This window comes from Medicago truncatula, chromosome 5, assembly GCF_003473485.1.
Source record: "Medicago truncatula cultivar Jemalong A17 chromosome 5, MtrunA17r5.0-ANR, whole genome shotgun sequence".
In the NCBI taxonomy this organism is placed as follows: Eukaryota; Viridiplantae; Streptophyta; class Magnoliopsida; order Fabales; family Fabaceae; genus Medicago; species Medicago truncatula.
Window position 1 is genome coordinate 21,115,060 of NC_053046.1, and position 10,140 is coordinate 21,125,199.

At 29.3% G+C, this 10,140-nt stretch overlaps 1 long non-coding RNA gene across 1 annotated transcript; it reads left to right on the forward strand.

The window, feature by feature from the left end:
* Positions 1-9,623: 9,623 nt before the first annotated feature.
* LOC11435364 (uncharacterized) lies at positions 9,624-10,140 on the forward strand. The gene is made up of 2 exons (XR_003012193.2): positions 9,624-9,784; positions 9,884-10,140. It is a non-coding gene; the product is annotated as an uncharacterized lncRNA (long non-coding RNA).

Here is a 10,140-nt window from a genome sequence, read left to right on the forward strand (position 1 = left end):
TTTATGTTATGCATGATTGTATATCATAGTAAGAAAAATTTTGGTTTTGGTATGGTATAAGAAAAAGATTAGATCTCATATGGTAATGCAGTTAAAAAAATAGCTTAAATATTGATTTTTTATAAATAAAAAAAGTAAGATTTCACATCAGTTAAGCCTGATGCAGATGGGAAAAATATATTTTTTTTTATTTCAAAAATATGGATTTCCCATCGGTGGATACATTATTGCCGTAGTGAAAACCCCCATGTGCTGCTCTTAACGACGCTTATCACATCAGTGCTAAATAACCCGATGTGCAAAAATATATTTCACATCGGGCAAATACCCGATGTGAAATGGGGTGGACAAACAACATCACCTTTAGTCACATCGGTTGGGACCCGATGTGAGAATTTGAATTCCACTGATGTGAAATGTAATTTTTGTAGTAGTGCAACACCTCAGAATCTGGTCAGGTTGTTCGACCAAAGAAAAAGAAACCCATGAAAAAGCATACACAAGTCACCCCCGCCCACCCCCCCCCCCATCTTGTGTGTTTTTCTCACCTTTAATTTTTGTTTTTTAGAAAGTATAAACTTTTTACAAAAAATGTCCATCTTCTCCCTCAATTGTTTTAGTCGAAAAAGATATTTTTTTGGGGGCAATTTTTTAGCATGTTTTTACTCTTATGCATTTCGACAGGCAAGAAGAAAGTCAAGTTTACAAAATTATCTAAGTCCAAGATCAGAGCAGGAAGCTTTCAACAAGGTTGGTTTTCAACGGATTCTTTGATTTTCAACCCAATTCAAATCCTTCCCGAAAAGGAAAAATCAAATGTCCTAACACATTGAAGGCATGTTAAAGTTGTCGAAAAGATGTAGTTTTTAGCCGTTAGTCTGTTAGTTATTTTCTCTTATGTATATATAGTAGTTTTTCATAGGGAAAACAAGTGACAAATCATTATCAAAAGTTCTTACACAAGAATTATCCAGGAACACAGAGAGAAAAGAGTCAAAATGTATCTAACATGATTTGATGTACCATTTCCATTTCAGCAATGCAATTTACTTTCTTTTTAGTTTATTTGCCTTTAGAATTCTAAGTCTTTTAGTTTTGAATCTTCAAACACATTGTTGATTCATATCGAAAACAATTATCTTCACCATAAAACCGTTTCCTTCATCTTGTTCATAAGCAAATTCAAGAATATGATGAACATTCATACATTTTCTGGAAAATCATTGCACATGTCCTAGAATTTCTAGTTTGATCCTGCAAGTAACTCCGATTAACCCCCTCATATTTTTATAATATTCTTTTTGTTATGAAAATAAGTAAATAGAGACATGAATAGAGAGATGGAGAAGAAGAGATACTAGAGAAAAGTATTCTTATTCACTTATGTGTATCTCAATGTTACAAATGAGCTCTATTTATAGGGAAATAGAGTAGCTTATGAATTAAGCCCAATAACCTAGTAGTATGGCCCACTAACACATTTGCCATTTGGACATCCACTATTAATATTTATAACACTCCCCCTTGGATGTCCATTGAGGATATGCCTCATTAAAACCTTACTAGAGAAAAACCTAATAGGAGAAAAATTCTAGTGAAGGAAAAAGAGTACAATATCCCTTTTGTGTATGATAATCTGCCTCGTTAAAAACTTACCAGAAAAACCCAATGGGACAAAACCATGGTTAAGGGAAAAAGAGTGCAGAACACATTTATGTCTCCCCCTCATAAAGACAATCATCTATGAGACAAAGAAAGTCAAATAATATTTATTCTAGTTACTCAAAAGTTTACTTGCATCGACTTTGTTGAAATATCTGGTTTATCTTCATAGTCATCTTCAAATTAGCAGTGCTTGAGAAGTTTCTTCATATTGAGTTGTTGCAAGACCCCCTTTAAGAAATCAACAAGTTTCCTGTACTTGTAAAATCATCATCCTTGATAAAAGAGCGTTCTTCACTTCCTTGATTATGTTGCTTCTTTAAGATACAAAATATATGCTTGACTTTGTTCTGATATCTGTATTTACTAACATTGGCAAACCAAAATACCACAATAAATATCATTAACAAAATACATTGATGTCCTCGTTTGAACTAAGATATGGTACTTCAGGACCAATTCAAGTTGTTTATCATTTTCTTGAGGACATGATCTATACTAATATCAAGTGACATCACAATCATTATAGTACACAGTCAACTAGATGTGTCCATATCAAATACATTTGTTATATAAGTTTCTTGATGCATAAAATCTCAATTAAATAATAAATCTTCAAATCCAAACAAACTTTGTGCATGCAACATATTTAATTTCAAATATTTCTATAATCAATAGATGTTAGAATCTCTTCAGGAGTTCAATAATATTTATATCATCATCATTAAAATGATTATAACAAATTCATTTTCAAAGATTTAGAATGGACATATGATGTCATTTCTTCAATATCTCACGAAAATTAATTTTATCGGAGAGTTTCATATACTCATCACTATCACGTGAGTCATACAACTATATTGCAACACATCTTTCATATAAATTTAGCCTTTCATGTAATACTAAACTTAATCAAGCAAGAAAAAGTTATTGAATTAACTTCAGGTAAATATGTCTCTTAAACATAAACGTTAGACATATATCAGCTCACTTCCGGTGAACATATCAAACTCTTTACATATGTATTTTATCAATGTAATTCTCTTTCGCGCGAAAAATCTTATATATCTAATTAACTTCACATCTTCAAGTGTGCGGACCACAAGTCCAAAAAGTTCGACTTTACAAAGCGAGTTTGATTTCATGTTTTAATCCATGATCCTCGTTAACACTCATCACATATAGCGTTATGTTATAAGCAAAAACATCGTCAACGTTGACTTTAAATTTTGTTCCACCTCATTCCATTCATGACATAATTTATCGAGATCTCTTTATTTTTCATACATCTCAGGTACCTGGTCGGTTCTTCTGGAACTTAAAATCAAATATGTCAGATGACTCTTTTAGAGTTTACACATCCTTATTTGGGTTATCTTTATTTTTAGCTCCTTTTATTGTTTGAGGATTTTATATGTGGAACTGATTGGTCTACCACGCTTCATGCGCAGTTGAGACTCATTTACAATAATCGATAGGGACATCTATTTCGATTGGAGCATTAGCAGCTGCTTATTTTATTTGATTAACTTTGCAAACGAGTTATATTTTGAGGATCAAGATGAGACAATAATATTTTCTTTCAAATAATTCATTTGAACTTCAGGTTCACATTTTCAGCTGCTTATTCTCTCCCCCTAATATTGGGAAAACTAATCAGCCTACTAGGCTGTAAACAAGTTGGCTCAATACAATTTATAATAGATGAAGATTCATATCAAATAGATTTTCCCAATATTCTATCATATTCAATCTAAGTGCATTATATTGGAGTAATTGTGATAGACACAACACATCCAAAAATTTACTTAGGTGAGAAATATTAAGTTCTCAACCAAAATATAAATTATAAAATAAGGGGAGGACTTACATATGGTAACTTGTTGGCTTGATGCGAATCAATATTTCAACATATTAGTTATTCCCAAAGTAGAGTTTTGAAGGTATGGTCTCATAAGTATAAATCATACAATTAACTTTAGACGTCTAAAGAATGGATCTTCAAGTCCATTTTATGAGCATATGCTACAAGTTGTTTAATATCAATTTCAATTGATAAATGATACTTATCAAATGTTTTTTTTGAAAAGTTCAGAAAATAAACTCTTTGTCAAATTTGTTGACAAGATAATCGCACAAACTTCTGGTTTGTGGGTTAATAATAACCATACACGTCATTTAGTTCATCTACACTTTCGATATATTGATTCACAAATATCAACTTATACGCATTTACATATATTGAGAGACCAAAATTCTCAAATTTTCTACTTCGAAAAAAAAATAGTTAAGACACAAAAAGTATTTTATTGAAGAATCTTCTGGCTCTTCAATACAAATTCATTAAAATTTATTTATTTTTCGCATCATAACGAATCCGGGATAACCCAACCGGTATTGCCAACTAAAAACTTAATATAATTTGTAAACTTTTGGTTTACAATAATATGTGCTTCCGTTGCATTAATATAAGTGTAGTACAAATCAGAGGAAAATAACTTTTCCACAACACTTATTTTCTTCAGAGTATATTTCACCGAATAACAAAAGAAAAAATCATGCTCTTCAGAAGCCTTCATTAATCATGTAGTTCTTGAGGAACTATATCATAAATGATCAAGATAAATCATTATTTGAGCAATCTTTAATACACTCAAAATGAGCATTCTAAACATGATTTGTAAACTTCTGGTTTACAATATTACGTGTTTCATATGTTCTTATCTATTTGAAACAATAATGACCAAAAAAAATATATCCAAGTGAAACAGTATAATAAATATTCTAAATTTATCTTTTGCATTACCATAGATAGAAATATAGATTAACACAAAATTTCTCCAATAAACAAGACTTTATAAAGCATACACATTTCTCAGGTGAGTAATAAGGCAACACAAACTGTCAATAAGATATATTTTCAAAGTTTGACAGAAGAAAATATGGATATCTCTCATGTAATATTTACGAGATAAAAATCTTGTGGAATAAGGAAGAAGAAAATCTTAATCAAATATATTTTTGTTCATAGAATAAGAGAACAATCTTGCAAGTTTATGAAAGAAAACAAAGCATAGAAGTTTAAAATATTACCTCAAACAAAAATTCTTTGATACTAATTTTCAACTCATCTAAGTTCATACTAGTGGAACTTTATGACTTTGACATGTATCATATCAATAGTAATATCTACTAAATCAACTTCCATAACCACAGTGTTGGATATATAAAACAAATAGCATGAACCATTCACTTCTGCGAATGACGTTCAATTTATGATGTGACCTTTCACCATTTTAATCAATTCCCACTATTTGTTCAATTACAAATGTGACTAATTCAAGAACACATAGTTGAGTGGTATAGAACTACACACATACATCCCCTCTTAGTTTTCTTTTTCTTTCCAGATTAATATGATGATCAAATAAAAAGTTTCTATTATGATTTAAATGTATAGTTCTTCGGGAACTCAACATCAAATTTACAAACACGATGACAAGGGTGTTTGATACTAAAGTATTAGTTCTTCAGAAACTATGCCACAAATCTTCATGAACAATGATTGAAATAATTCATTCCTTGAGTAGTCCTTCATGAATGCTTTTAATAATATGTTTATTTTAGTTCTTCAAGAACTATATCACAAATGTTCATAAGCAATGATCTTTGAAAAATCATTCTTTAAGCGATCCTTCAAGGATGTTCTAAAAAAAAATTGTAGTTCTTTAGGAGTATATCATAAATGATATTAATAATCAATGAAAAAATTGCTTCGTTGACCAATCTTTCATATATGCTTTGATAATACAAGAAATTAGTTCTTCAAATTCGAAATAATGTCACAAGAGATCTAGAACCAATCAATGATATTAATAATTACAATAATAAAAATCATAATTATAAAAATCAAGACGTAATTAACGATAGTAAAGCAGCAATCGGTAAAATATAATTTATGGCTAAATAAATTGTCTACCCGGTCAACCAAATAATTCTATGTTTGTTACTTATACTAGCAGTGGCGGATCTTGAAAAAAATTCTTGGGGGTGTCAGTATTGTATGAAATATATTTTAAACTGTGTGAAGAAAGTATCATAATTGTTAACTTGTCCAGTGGTTTATTTTGCTTGATTGCAGGGTGGGGGTGCGGGTTCGAATCTGTGTAAGGGCTTTTTTTTAACAAAATAGAAAAAATATAACAGAAAAATAAAGAAAAAGGGGATGGCAGTGTCGATCACGCGACCTCCATATGAAAACCATACTTCATTTCCGCTGCACCAACTGAATACTAGCATTAAGACTATGCCTAATCTAATATATATATAGAAAACTTGGGGGGTACCATGGCACCTACCTGTCCCAAGGAAGATCCGCCCCTGTATACTAGATTTTTAAGCCAAAATTTTGGATCTAAAACTAATAATAATCGAAACACAACACCATGTATCAATACACAATAAACAACGTTTTTTTTTTAATTGAATTAAAAAAAAATACAATAACGCACGCAACACAAAAATCCACTACTCCATGCATAAATCGTAATTGATCTCAATTCATTCAATATCAATTATTTATGCAATCGTGCGGGGAAGCAATAAAAATTGAGTTTTTAAGTTCTTCATGAACTATAAACAATCATATCAATTCTTTTGCCAATATTTCAAAGATGCTTCACTATTGGATTGAATTCTGCAAGAATTCACTGAGTTCTACAGTAACTTTATAATAGATCTCAATATGAGTTGAATCCTCATGCCTTCTAAAAAAAACCAATCCTTCAATGATGCGTGGACGTTGAATTCTGCAGGAATTCATAGCTGAAAAAATAGTATTTTTTTTTTTAAGTTCTTCAAGAACTATATACCAAATTTGATAAAACATTTGTTCAATCCTTCAGGGATGCATTTACTGTTGATTCATCAGAAATTCATAAAAAATTGATTTTTAATTGATCCTTTAAGGATGATCTAGGTACTGAATTCTTCAGAAATTCATTAAAAAAATTTGTATGTACAATCCTTCAGGGATGCATTAGTACTACTGTCGAATCCTTCAGGAATTCATTCAGAAGATTTTATATGTGCAATCCTTCAGGGATGAATTAGTATTAGTGTTGAATTCTAATTCATTAAGAAAATTTTGTTTATATACATATAATCATTCAAAATTTTTTAGGTTAAATAAATAGTTCTTCAGAAACTCAAACGCATATATCATATATATATATGCGTAGCTCTTCGGAAACTTACAATCAAATCTATACATTAGTATACTTAAAATAAAAAATCAGATTGTTATAGAGAAATTAGCTACCAAAGATTAAGGAAACAAACAACCACTACACTGACGTGCCAATTGAATCCATAAATATAGGAAAATTAATTTTCAGTTTTCGAAACAAAACAAAATTGTGGACCAAATCTTGTCAAACCCTTTTCTTTCATGGTGAATCGGTGATTCAAATTCCAATTTAAATCTCACGAGGTATCAAACTTTTCAAACTATGTTTCATAAATTAGGCAACAAATCAGGTAATAAAGTAATATATATTCTTAGGAACAAATTAAGAATAACATACGTTTCAAATTAGGAGTAATATACATTTCAAAGTAGGTTACATACGTTTCAAATTAGGAGTAATATACATTTCAAAGTAGGTTACAAATTATTCATGAATTCAAACAGTAAAAATTAGTTCTCCGAGAACTATGTAACATCTAATTGAATAATCAGAAATTCAAGGTAAACAAACATGAGTTTTACTTCAGAATTATACACAATTAAATCAACTATTTGATAAAAAGTTTTTAAGTTCTCCAGGAACTATACATAATCAAATCATTTTTTTTTCGTTTCAATCCTTCAGATGTGCATATTGAATTCTTCAGGAATTAAAAAAATAGATTTTTTTTTTCTTAAATTCATAAAAAAAAATTGAGTTTTTAAGCAATCCTTCAGGAATGCACTATGGTTGAATTCTTCACTTTAGGAATTCATTAGGAAAGATTGAATTTTTATAAGCAATCCTTCAAGGATGTTTTTTTTTTTTTTTTTTTAATATAATATAATTCTTCAGGAATTATATTATAGATGTGATCAATCTCTTACACTATCATGCAAGGATTTCAGGGATGCATGGATGTTGAATCAAGAATAAATAACTTGCACAATAACAATTATGTGTATCTATAAGACACTGATTCCAATTAATGGAAATCATCGATACAAAATTTCACCTTATTTTATACATTATAATAATTAAAAAGAGTCATGTACCTTTTTAACAAATTAAAACCATCGATTCAAAAATACAAACGATTATCACCAAAAGAGTCATGTTGTTATATGAATTTATAATATCAATTAAACAAGCACATAGATATCATATATGCTATCACGTATACAAACAACTAAATTATATGCAAGGGGAAAAACTATGAATTAGTGAAATAGATTATACTAATACCTTTTCAGTAATTAGAGCGTGCTGATAACGTGTTATGAAAATAAGTAAATAGAGACATGAATAGAGAGAAGGAGAAGAAGAGATACTAGAGAAAAGTATTCTTATTCACTTATGTGTATCTCAATGTTACAAATGAGCTCTATTTATAGGAAAATATAGAGTAGCTTATGAATTAAGCCCAATAACCTAGTAGTATGGCCCACTAACACATTTGCCATTTGAACATCCACTATTAATATTTATAACACTTTTCATATTAATATGCTATTATACTTTTTGGTCACTATATTTATTTTTTACAAACTTTATATGATATTGTATAATGAGCATTTTTTTTACCCTATTTATTTAGCCTTGAACACTCAAGTTTCTAACCTTAATTACACCAACTATTATTTGGAATGCATAACAATGAAAACTAAAGTAAAATTTTGTTTGCAATTTACTACAAATGAATATTAATCCTTAACGAATATTAACTTATGATTCCTTGTTACAATTTCGCTCAATTTTGTTTACTTATTGCATGCAGTGTTATTTACGCACTCTCATACCAATGATTCAGTCCTCATGATTTTATTTTGAATTTTTCATCTTACTCTATGCATTTTGTTTTTTCATGTTTTCTTTCTTGACTGTTCAAAAATCTTCTTTAGTATCGTCGTACAAAAGCAAGCCTCAAGGAACTCATCTTTCTTATATCTTTTGAATTTTTTTTATAATTTGGGATACATATTAACTTTGGATATATCATATAATTTCTTAAATTCCTTGAATTTATCATGCATATAAAAATTTGTCTTTTCTTTACTAGTTATACTCTTAAACTCGGTCCCCCCTAAGCTAAATTTCGGTCTCCGTCCCTGAGTGGAAGGATGAAGGAAGAAGAAATTAAAGGAAGAAGAAAGGGGGAAACATCACGTGTTCTCCTATATTTTTGTGTTTTTTTTTTAATAATTCGCATGGTGGATCATAGTTGGATAGACCATATCATTAAAAATGGACATATGAGAGGGATAAGCTTGCCAAATTTGAAAATCGCAGGGGTTAAAAGTACAATTAAGTCAACCTACAAATACCAAGTATTTTATTTTGAGTTTAGGGTGTCACAACTTCAATGCTATAATTTTGTCAAACAAAAAAAACAAATTGTACTTTTAATTTGTAAATAAATATGTTTTGGCCTCTTGTACCAAAAAAAAACAATGTTGTGGCCTCTTTGATGCAGTATTTCTAAAAATATATTTTTTATCGTTCATCTATATTATTTTTCTATTGCGATTTTTCTCTAGCCTATCATGAAAGGTTATTATAAAAATAAAAAATGTGATGAATCTTTGATGATCATACATTTATTTAAGATATTTACTAAGGTTAAGTGATCACTTCAGTGAGCTAAAGGATAAACACAACATATTGATCTATCTCAGAGACATTTAACATTAACTCTAATTTATTAATGGTTTTTGGCACCTCCTAAATGCTAAAGTATTTACTTGAAATAAAATAATCATGATATTTGTACTTATAAAGTACTCAAACAACTTTTTATTTGTACATGCAAGGAGAAAAAATTATGGCTATAATTTCGAAAATTATTTATCCTCTGACAATATTTATTTCTTTACTTCTTATTGAAACCATAAGGCGTTAGTAATTTGACATTAGTTTCATATTTTTCTCCTCATATTCTAAATAATATCTCATTACCTTTTGGTAACATTCTTTATTTTTAATTAACATTGCAGGGTTGCAGTGCAAACATGACAGTGATTGTCAAAAAGATATGTGTCGCTCTCCTGAAATTGCAAAGTGCGTTTATTTTGTTTGTGAGTGCGTGTAAGCAAAAGTGTAACCATTAATATGAAAAATTATTATATCTTTCTTATAAGTGTATAATGTATTTGAACGTCTCACTTTATTTAAAATAAAAATGAAAAACAAATTGAGTGTAAAAGCATCGTGTGAAAAGAATGACATTTCAAATAGATTAAAATTCCATCCA